The 10,553-nt window shown below is 51.2% G+C and overlaps 1 protein-coding gene across 4 annotated transcripts in view; it reads left to right on the top strand.

Moving 5' to 3' along the window:
• EPN2 (epsin 2) overlaps window positions 1-10,553 on the top strand; it is a 50,201-nt gene continuing 39,648 nt past the window's right edge. For 2 of the 4 annotated variants that reach the window (XM_048961517.1, XM_048961514.1), the window contains exon 1: window positions 10,186-10,341. The gene's annotated coding sequence lies outside the window, so the exon portion shown is untranslated. Of the gene's footprint in view, window positions 147-10,185; window positions 10,342-10,394; window positions 10,484-10,553 lie in introns of those variants that run through there. The other 2 variants (XM_048961515.1, XM_048961516.1) reach the window with 2 other exon arrangements.

Below are 10,553 nucleotides of genomic sequence, written 5' to 3'. Positions count from 1 at the left end.
TAGGACTTGCTGCCTTCCCTAGCTGGCTGCTTTCATCCTGACCTGCTTTGGGCTGTGTGAGCAACACCGTAATGTGCCAGATGGACAAGCTTTACAAAGCTTCCTGCTGAGTGCTGCTCTGGAAATGTCTGACAGAGGCTGCTGGGGTGAGGAACAACACTGGCGTTCATCTCCTACATGGAAGTGTTCAAGGACTGTGGAGATGTGGCACTGAGGGACGTGGTTGGTGGGCATGGTGGGGTGAGCTGGGGTTGGGCTTGGTGATCTGAGAGGTCTTTTCCAATCTTAGTGATTCTATGAAAGGGAGAGGAATTGGAAGGATCCTGAGACATGCAGCCATGGGGAGGGCATAGAGGCTGCTTGAAGGAGGAATCTGCTGCAGAGGAAGCTTTCTTGAGGAGCAGGAAAACGGTGGTGTGCAAAGGGTTTGTGCTAGGGAAATGGTGCATGTGTGCTCGCATCCTGGCACAACCTGCCACGTGAACAGCGTCTGAGAAGCTCCCTCTTAACAGGGACATCTGTTATTTTTCTGGGATTTAGAAAGAAAAAAGCCAAGTGTGAAGCCCTGTGCGTAGGTGAGGGGATGCTGTGCTGCGGTGACTCAGCGGGGACGTCTGTGACTTCTGAGAACAGAAATGGTTTCCGAAGAAATTGTGAATGATGGCTCGCACAGGGGAGGCTGCGCTCTCAGTCCAATTTTGGTTCCTCCTTAGGGCTGGCCTGCTAACAAAGAAGTTATTAATAACCAATGAAGCCTGAGCTCACGTCATGCCTTCCTCTGGAAGTGTGGCAATAGCTGCTGTGGTTCCTCCCTTCGCACCGTACCCAGCTCTGCTGTGGCTGAGCAGATGTGTGTGAGAGCAGGGTTGGGTGCAGGCACCCATGTGGGGCTGTATGGGGGAACGCATCCATGGGATGTGGCATAGGAGGCGGGGATGTAGGTGTCTATGGATGCAGGGAGGCTCAGCTGGGACAGCAGTGGTGATGGCTGAGCCCATTGCACTGTGGGGCAGAGGTCTGATTGGTGCTAGGGCACATAGAGACCCTGGGGACAGCCAGAGGGAGGTGTTCCCTCACTGGGGATGTGCGTGTGGCTGCATCCGTGGCTGGGCAGCAGGGATGCTGCTGGAGTGGTGCCCGCAGGGTAATTCTCTGGGTGCCGGATGCACCGTAAAAGCCCTGAGAGAATCCAGGCACTGTGCTGCTCCTGAAACTGCCTATTGAGGAGGGAGATGAGAAGGACAAGAGGGAGGAAGCGGAGGGAAGGCACAGCACTGAGGCCTTCTGTCTGGCCAGGGCGGATGCAGGTGCAGCTGTGGATTCCCCGGCTGCTCCAGCTGCTCTGTGCCACCCTTTCCTGTGGGGATGGAGCAGATGCAGACAGGAGTTCCCCCTGGCTCAGCTTTTGCCGTGATTTATTTCTGCTGCAGCATCTGGGGCAGCCGCTTCTCCTGTAATCTGGGCCTCGAGGTGGGGATTCTCTGAAGCCTTGTAAAGGCTTGAGACCTCTCAGAGTTTTGCGTGACCTTTCTCCCCTCCCTAGCTGCTCTGCTTCAGGAAAGGTTTAGAAACGAAGCAGTTCTGAAACTTCTGCTCAGCCTGTCACCAGGGCATTGTAAAATGTACCAATAGCCTCAGAGGGGAATCCACACGCGTGGCCTCTGCTTCTGTAGAAAACCCAAAATAGAGCTGCCTTGTGCCATTTCCCAGTGGTGTTGGTGCCTGTGCAAGGCAAGAGGAAAGAGGGAGCAAAGGCTGCAGGAGGCCATATAAAACGGATGGATCTTTCCCAGGACGGTGTCTGATTGTGATTTCTGATACAGTGGCTGTGGAAATGCAGGGTAATGGTGCTGAGGCCTTGCCAGACATCCGCCTGCATGGGTGAGGCAGGATCTGGTCTGAGCAAAGCAAGGCAGCAGTGCCTCTTTTAGCAAACTCTGAGTAGTACTCGCACACAGCAATGAGAAAGCAAGGCAGTGCTTCCCCTCAGAACCCTCACGCAGAGTTGGAAATGGCAGGGTTTGCTCCCATGGAAAGGTTGATGGGATTCCCAGGAATTTGAGGACATAGGACAGGATGGCACAGGAGCAACGAGGCTCTGGGGCTTCAGCATGGGGGCTGCAAGGCATGGATGTGAGCACAGGCTGTAAAATGTTTCTTGTGTGGGTGTCCCTGTGGCATATGCATACACAGAGATGCATATGAAATATGTAGCAAAGTATATGCAAAACACTGAGTCTGTGTTTATACAGAGTATTCCTTCCAGCTGGGCGTTCCCTTCAGCTCACCAGGCAGCAAGCTTCTGAAATAGAGATTTACTGTCTTCTTCCCTTTCTCTTCCTTTCTCAAGCTGAAAGAGGAGCTGGTTTTGGTGTTGGTTGGCTTTGTGTTTAGCCAGACAGCCCTGGCTGACTCCCTGCTCTCTGTAGGCTTTGCCAGCTTGCTGGCTCACGGATGGTTAGAACCAAGTGCCCTGGGCACAGTCTCTTCTGGGAGACCCTCAGAAATTACCAAGGCATGGGCTCCAGCCCTGCTCCAGCCTGGCATCTGCCTCTTTGCCCTCTGAGGATTGACCCTAGGTCTGTAGCCCAAGCTGTATTTGTGTGCTGCTGCCTAAGCCGGATCAGCGACAGCCTCCAGCAGCACAGCTGCGCTGTTCCTGGCTCCCCAGGGCAGAGGCATTCACCGGCTCAGTAAATCATTTTAGCATGTGTTTAAATCTGCCGTGTAGGACAGGCTCTGAACACCACCCCGGGTGCTGAAGGCTGAAAGGCATGCCACCTGTATGCAAGGCTGAGGCAGCCTTGAGGATATGAAACATACCAGCTAATGGAGTCTGGGGAAAGGCACACACAGACAGCTTTTGGGAGCAGCCTGGACAGTCCTGCTTGGGAGAGTTGGGAAACAGTGTGTGGATGCTGTGCTTTGTCCCAGCTTTCAAGTAGGACACCTGGGCAGGCTTGATGTACAGAACAATAGGGCAGCATATGGGAAATCAGCACTTGTCCTGCTCAAACCAGTAGAGTCCAGCCCAGAATCACAACACTGGTAGTGATTGACGGTGAATTGGTGAAGATCAATTGACCAGCTTTCAGGCCCTGCTATGTAGGGATCAGCACTGTTCTTCCAGCCAACTGGTGACCATGTGGGATATTCAGTACATGAGGCAGCTGAGGCTTTGGCTCTCGCACTTGCTGAGCAGGTTAATCGGTTTGTGCGTCTCTGGCAAAGGCCAGTTTCAGTATTGCTCAGATCTGTTGTGGCTGTGACAGTTTGCACACCCACCATGTTCACACAGTGATGTGCAAGCACAGAAAGAGGCTTCCTGGGACAAGGAGGAAGCCCCCTGTCTGCAGAAGCTCTGCAGCTATTTTTGATTGAGGTTAAGGCTGTGGTTTGTGCCCCAGCAGAAGCATTGTGCACAGCCTGTTCCCAGTGACTCCAGCACTGGCCTTGTCCCTTCTCTGATCAGAACAGAGCAGGTTCCTCTGCCTTCCTCCAATGCTTACAAGGTCAGGGTGCAATCTTGTACTTCTGCACCTCGTTCAGTCCTTAGGAATGTGGAAGCTCGTAGGAGTATTAATTACAGCCACTTATATATAACCTGCTTGGCCAGTCATTGTGCCCAAATGGCTACTTCAACAGCCAGCCACTGTGGGAGATGGAGGTTGCTCGTACAGATTCAGCTCAGCCAAGGGAACCCTCTGGTCCAGGGGCTGGCAGAGCAGTTCAGCAGGATGGATCCATGTAGCAGCTCAGCCAAATAGTGTTAGAATTGACTGTGCTCTGAGAATTTCCTGCCTGCAGTGCTGTGCGGTGTGTGTGCTTTGGAGCCCTAATGGATTGCCATGAGTCTCTCCCAGCCCAGCTGGTGAGTTTTTAATCTGCTTGGTGATTACACAGGGAGTGTGTATTTAGAGCTCTGAGCTGCTCCTTGGTGTTTGTATTATGAAATCACCTGAGAGGACCTGTTGAGGGTGAGATGCTCAGTGATCAACCAGCTAAGAGTCGTGACCATGAATGCAGATGTGAAAGTTGCAACTGGATTTGTGAGCCTGAGAACTGAGGAAGTCAGTTGCAGAAGTGGGAATCAGAAACCTCGAAACTGGGCCAAGTAATTAAGCAACCAGCTGGATGCTGTGCAAACACAAACCAAATAGACAGCCCTCAGTTTTCATCTGTCAAGGGAAAAACCACGAGATTTTCAGCTGTGATGCTCAGTGATGGGCAACCAGCTGTAATCCAGGGGCTCAGTAGCAGTGCCACAAATCCCTTGGTTTAAAAGAAGCAAAGCTCAAAATGACTCTGGGTTGCCCTGCTTCTAGAGTCCTGTCTCTGCTTTAGTATGACATTTCTGCACTACTAGTGGCTGTAGATTTGCACTCTAGGCATAAAGCTTTTTTTCTCAGAGCTATAAGCAGATGTGAAGTTGCTGGGTGCTTCAGGATGCTTCAGGGTGATGTTCAGGGTGCTTCAAAAGCAGCTCCCATGGACTATCTGCTGCATCAATTCTCTGTATACGAGTATGATTACACCTGTTTCAGTCTTTCTATCCCTAATCATTCCCAGTAAGGGGCAGGCAAATCGATGGGCTTACCCCTTGTGAGCAAAGCATTGCTCTTCTCAAAGGCTCTGTGTTTTGTGCTTGAATACGAAACACTTTGTGCTTCAGTCTTCTGTGGCCGTGGCCACTGCAAGGAGCTGATGTGCTCTCACCTGATACTTGGTTGCATATGTTTCTGGTCAGAAGACTGCTTTTCCCTTGCTCTTGTCTTAGTGTACAAAGTGTATTTTTCCTTCCTCGGCAGTCTGCTCACTGTCACACGTGGGGCAGTGCTTGGGCCAGCAAAACATCTCCTGCTCTCCAGGCGTTTGCCTGGCAAGGCAGCCTCTTCCAGGTGAGCAACAACTGGGAGGAGCAAAGATGATCTGTGGCCACGTGAGATCCTTTCACAACAGCACACATCATCCTGTACTTTGGCTGCTATTATGACGCCCAGATTGGGCTGCAGATAGGCCTGGAGCAAAAGGGAGGTGATGTTTCTTGGGTGGCTGCTGGAATGATAAAGGAGCACAGAAGGGTGATGTCGTTCATCAGGCCTTTCCTGGCAGGAAGTGCTCTCATCGTGACAAGGAGGAAGTTGAGAGGGACAGCATGAGCTGTGCTGACCACAGGGGAATCTGTTTCCTCCAGCATGGGCTGGAAGGCTCTGGCTTGGGTCAGTGGTACCAAGCAGTAGCAAAGTAGCCAATGTCACAGCAAATGTTCTGTGTCTGACAGTAAAAACTGTGCAGACAGTCCCAACTGGGGAGTGCTCCCAGCATGGAACAGGCAGCACAGCCATGCTAGTTATGTCTGATCAGAGTAAAACCTCCTGTCCCCTCCTGTCCTCTCTTTTCTGCTGACACAACTGTTTGTCTGACCTTCTCTGCTGAGCTGATTCAGAGAGCTCAACTGGCTGCAATGCAATCCTCCTCCCCAAAAAGTGATTAGCTCTCACCACAGATGGTGTTAGCTGGTGCTGAAGGTAGGGAGGGAATGGAACCAGGTGGCTGGGGGTAGTGGAAGAAGGGCAGGAACTGCAGCACCCTGACCTGGGTCAACTGAAACTTATGGAATTCCACCCCTCAGTGGGATTTAGAGCAAGCAACATCTTGGTTTCTCAGTGTGGCACAGGGAGAAACTGTACCTTCAGAGCAGTAAGGAGAAAGGCATGAAGGAAGGTGCCCACGGAGGAGAAGGGCTCTAACTTCTGAAGAAACACAACACTTGGTAATTACTACAACTGAGAACATTTCAAACATCACCACCTCGCGTGCTGTCAGTGTGTATTCATTTCAAGAAAAACAATGTGCTGGGCTTGCATTCTCTCTCCTCTTTTCATGAATCTGCTAACGTGTTCAGAAAAGGTCTGTTCCAAAAGCCTGCATTAGAGGTGTATTAATTTTGAGCTTGTCAGAGTGAATGTTTGCACTGGAAACAATTCTACAAGTTTGTGTGCATCACAAATGAAACTAAAGTCGTCACACTGCCATAAGCGTGCTCTATTCTGATTAAACTTGGGTTATTTACAGCTGAACTCAGGCAGGGGCTTATTGGGGCACACTTTACCATTCATCTTTCTGATTATTATTTTTTTTTTCCCCTGTAACTACGTTTATTCAGAGTATGGAAGATGTGTAAAGAAATTAACCTAAGTACAGTAGGAAACAAACTTTTATTTTGGTCTTTATTTTAGGTGAACTTTGTACGCATGGTCTGGCTGCAGGCCCTGTGGCTCTGTGTGCACAGGTGTAACTCAGCATAACTCAGACTTGGAGTATTTCCATGAAAGGTCCATGAATCCAGGAGAGAATAATCTGAGGTGAATATCACTTGGTGTAAATCCGAATATTTCCCATATCACTGTCAGCGATGTGCAGATGGCTCAGAAAATTGAGAAGAGAGCCTGTGTGTGTTGAGAAATGCCTTGATTCTTTGGCTCTGAGGACAATAATGATTGCATTTGCCCATATTCTCATTTAATTAGCAGATTTACAAAGCTGGGCACTAAAGGGACTCGAGTCCTTATTTACCCCCTCGTGGAAGCATCTGACTTCCCAGGGAGGCTGAGAAATGCCAGCTCCCACTGGGGTCAATGTGAGTGGAGGATGCCTGATACAGCAGGCAGCTTCTTCCTTGTCTGCTTAATACAGAGTTAAATGCTGAGCATTAAACACACCTTCATTAGATGATGCTGGTCTATTTTTGAATTGATTCCTTTGAAGACCCATCGGTTAAGAATGGGAAGGGAAATTGATAATGGAGCAAAAATGACTGTGATTGAATTGCATGCAGCTAGAGCCATGCATCAGTATAATGAGATTCAGTCTTGTTTGGTTACAAATGCTGGAGACAGAAGCAGAAAATGTGATCCACCGAGCCAGCTCTCAGGAAATGAGAAACAATAGAGTGAGGAAATCAAATTTCAAACTGCAGAGATATATTTATCGAGTTTTCCTTATAGTTTTTTTTTTTTTTTTTTGCAGAGCTTTTTGGCATTCTTGGTGCAGCTTTTTTTTTCCTGTATTTTTTTTTCGGCCAGCCGACATATGGCAGGAGGATTAGATCACTGCAAAGCACTGTTATTTGTGACCCGTTTGTTAATGCAGGGTGGGGGTCACTGAGAAGAGACGATCGTACTTGTCATTGTTCAGTGCTTCTCGAGTGCTGCTCCTGTTGTCAGTCACACGAGGCCAGACATTTGGAACAAACTCATTAGCTGATGAGCGGTGTGCTCAGCACCACGTGGTGCCAGTTGCTGTGTGGGCGATGCTCACGTTATGGCAGTGCAAGGCTCTGCTGGGGCTCCTTGGCAGCCACGTGGCTACATGAGCTCGGGGGGCAGCCATGGTTGGGGCAGGCTGCGCCTTGGCTGTGCTGGGAGAGCCTCCAGCATCACACTGCAGCTCTCTCCTTGTCTTTCTGCTCCTTACGATGCAAAGGCCCCTTTCCTCCCACTCGCTGCCTCCATCTGCCTTCTCCACGTGGACTGCTCTGCTGTAGCAGTTACTGGGGAGACGCCGCGGTTATCGCCTTCTGATGCTGAACTCACTTTGCAAATAATGGCCTTGAACTCTGGCTCTGCCAACGGGGCTGAAATGTGTGCTGTGAGCAATTTGATAGAATGTCATGGGTCAACAAGCAAGGTGTGGTGCAGCCTGTTCAGGGAGGACAGGACTAGAATGGAAAGCTTGCCAAGCTGGCTTCTGGCTTTAAAATCACAATTAGCTGCCAGCTGTGGCTAGTGTGCAAGGAGAGTTTTAGATCTGCTGCAGAGAGTCTGTACTCACTGAAGCCTCCTCAGGATTGTCCCATTGCAGACTGGCCAAATCTCTCTTGGTACAGCTGCAATGATCTGGGGAACCTGGCCAGCCTAGCACTGACACAGTTTAAGGTGTTAATACAACTCTAGTAAAACAACAACTAAAAAACAACCCCTAATTTCACTCAGGCAGCTTGTTTTGCCTGTACGGAGTGGCTTGATCAAGTTGACAGAAAATGCAGTAGTGTTGATACAGGTGTGCCAGCTGCAGGAATTCTCTGCTGGGTTTGTTTATTTGTACACTTGAGCTGCAGGCACAGCCCTGGAGATGCCTGAGATGGAGCTGGAAGCACAGGGGAAGCTCCCACCAGTTTCTCAGAGATCTGTCCAAAGGGGAGAGAAAGTTAGGCAGGAGAGAAGGCAGAAAGTACACTCATCTTCTGCACATTTTACTTTAAACAAGACCTTTCCTCTTGTTCTTCAGAGCTGTCAGCACCTAATCATTAGGCTTAATGAACATGCATAGAAACATTAGCTTTCCATCACTGCTGTTTTTTCTAAAGACAAAAAGAGGGAAGTATTCTTTCAGCTCCTGCTGATAGTGTCAGATGCTTGCAGATGCTTTGTTTTTTCACCCAGAATTTCATTCTGCTGGGCTCCCCGAGCTCAAGGTTAACAACTAAGCCATATCACAGCTAGATGCAGACTTGGCTTCCCAACTACCAGATGGTATTTGAAGCATTTCGACTTGCAGCATTTCTAAAACAAGTTGTTTTTAATGCAGCTTACCCTGTGCTTTGCTGCAGTCCACGTCCTTCTGTGTTTAAACCTGGATCTGTCTCAGATTGAGGTCAGTGGGAATTCTGCTACCGGCTCCGAGGTGTGGGGCTGTAAGTTTGCCGTGCTTCTTTCTCTTGGAAAGCAATACCTTATAAACTGAATTTTGCTCTGTTTCCTCTGTTTTATAGTGTTTAATAAGGCGAGATTGCTCAGGAATTTGGGTTTTAAATGAGCAGTAGTGCTACCTGGAGCCAGCTGTAACATGTCCCTCCCAGCCTCTGCTGACCTTTGCTGTCTCCAGTACAGCCACGTCCCATTTCCTTGAATTGTCCCACAGCTTTACGATAGGAACAAACACTCAGAGAAGCACGAGGAGACCACTGACCTCCAACTCGTGATCCTGGGCTCTGTGTCTCCAACAAGGGAAGGCCATGAGCTACAGGCTGCCTGACTCCTGCTACCACAGTCCTTTCTGCATCCAGTTCCCCTCAATGTGACCACAAAGGTCTCAGTACAGACCCCCCATGAAGTGTCTCTAAATCAGAAAATGCCATTAGAAATATTGTTTGTTATTATGTTGCCTAATATAATAAGGAGGATAAGAGTGGCAAATTGGGATGGTTGGAGGTGATGGTGAGGGCAGCGCAGTGATCACAGAGGTCTTGCTGCAGCCCCACATCATCACTCTGAGGCGTCCCTAAGTACAAAAACGCCATTTAAAAATATGTATATATTTATTGTTACATTGCTAAGTTTGACAGGAGGAGGAGGAGGTCTTGATAGATGAAAAACTTAACATGAGCCAGCAGTGTGCCCTTGTGGCTCGGAAGACGTATGGAATCCTGGGCTCCATCAAAAGAGGGGTGGTCAGCAGGGACAGGGAGGTGATTGTCCCCCTCTGCTCTGCTCTTGTAAGACCCCATCTGGAATACTGTGTCCAGGTCTGGAGCCCCCAGTACAAGAAAGACAGAGAGCTGTTGGAGAGGGTTCAGAGGAGAGCCTTGAAGATGATCAGGGGACTGGAGCACCTCCTCTACGAAGGCAGGCTGAGGGAGCTGGGCTTGATCAGCCTGGAGAAAAGAAGGCTGTGCGGTGACCTCACTGCAGCCTCCAGTACCTAAAGGGAGCCTACAGACAGGAGGGGAATCAACTCTTTGAAAGGGTTGATAACAGCAGGGCAAGGGAAAATGACTTTAAGTTGAGGGAAGATTTAGGTTGGATGTCAGGGGGAAATTCTTTACATAGAGAGTGGTGAGGTGCTGGAACAGAGAGGCTGTGGATGCCCCGTCCCTGGAGGTGTTCAAGGCCAGGTTGGATGGGGCCCTGGGCAGCCTGGTGTTAAAGGTGGAGGTTGGCGGCCCTGCATGTGGCAGGGGGTTGGAGATTCGTGAGCCTTGAGGCCCCTTCCAACCCGGGCCATTCTGTGATTCCGTGAGGAGAAGAGCGGCGGATGCGGACGGTTGGAAGCGATGCCGGCCCGGCCACCTCCCGAGGAGGAGCGGAGCGCGGGCTCCTCAGGACGCGGGGCGCCGCCCGCCGCCGCTCTCTCTCCCATCTCCCGCCCCCGCTTTCTCCCCGCCGCGCCCGGCCCGGTGCCGCGCCTCGGGGGCGCGCGCGGCCGCCGGTTCCGCCTCCTCGTCCGCCGCCTCCCCCTGGCCGCCGCCATGTTGGATGGTGCGTGTGGGTGTCAAACCCAGCCAGAGGCGGCGGCGGCCGGGCGCCGGGAGCCCTCCTGCGCTCCTCCCGTTCCCCTCAGGTCAGTCCGGGACCGCGGGTGTGCGCGGAAAGGCGGCGGGAAGGCCTCTCGGGCCCCTTCCTTTCCCCTCGGCCTCGCCCGTCGGCGCGGGCTGGGCGCGGGAAGGGCCCCCGGGGGGCCGAGCGGGGCCCGGCGGCGTGAGGTGCGGAGCGGGGCCGGGGGAGGCCGCCGTGTGCCCAGCGGGGCCGGGGCTGCCTTTTGTTGTCTACGCC

This window comes from Lagopus muta, chromosome 15 (genome assembly GCF_023343835.1).
Source record: "Lagopus muta isolate bLagMut1 chromosome 15, bLagMut1 primary, whole genome shotgun sequence".
NCBI lineage: Eukaryota > Metazoa > Chordata > Aves > Galliformes > Phasianidae > Lagopus > Lagopus muta.
The sequence above is the reverse complement of the archived record's forward strand: the minus strand, read 5'-3'. Positions and strand labels throughout refer to the sequence as shown.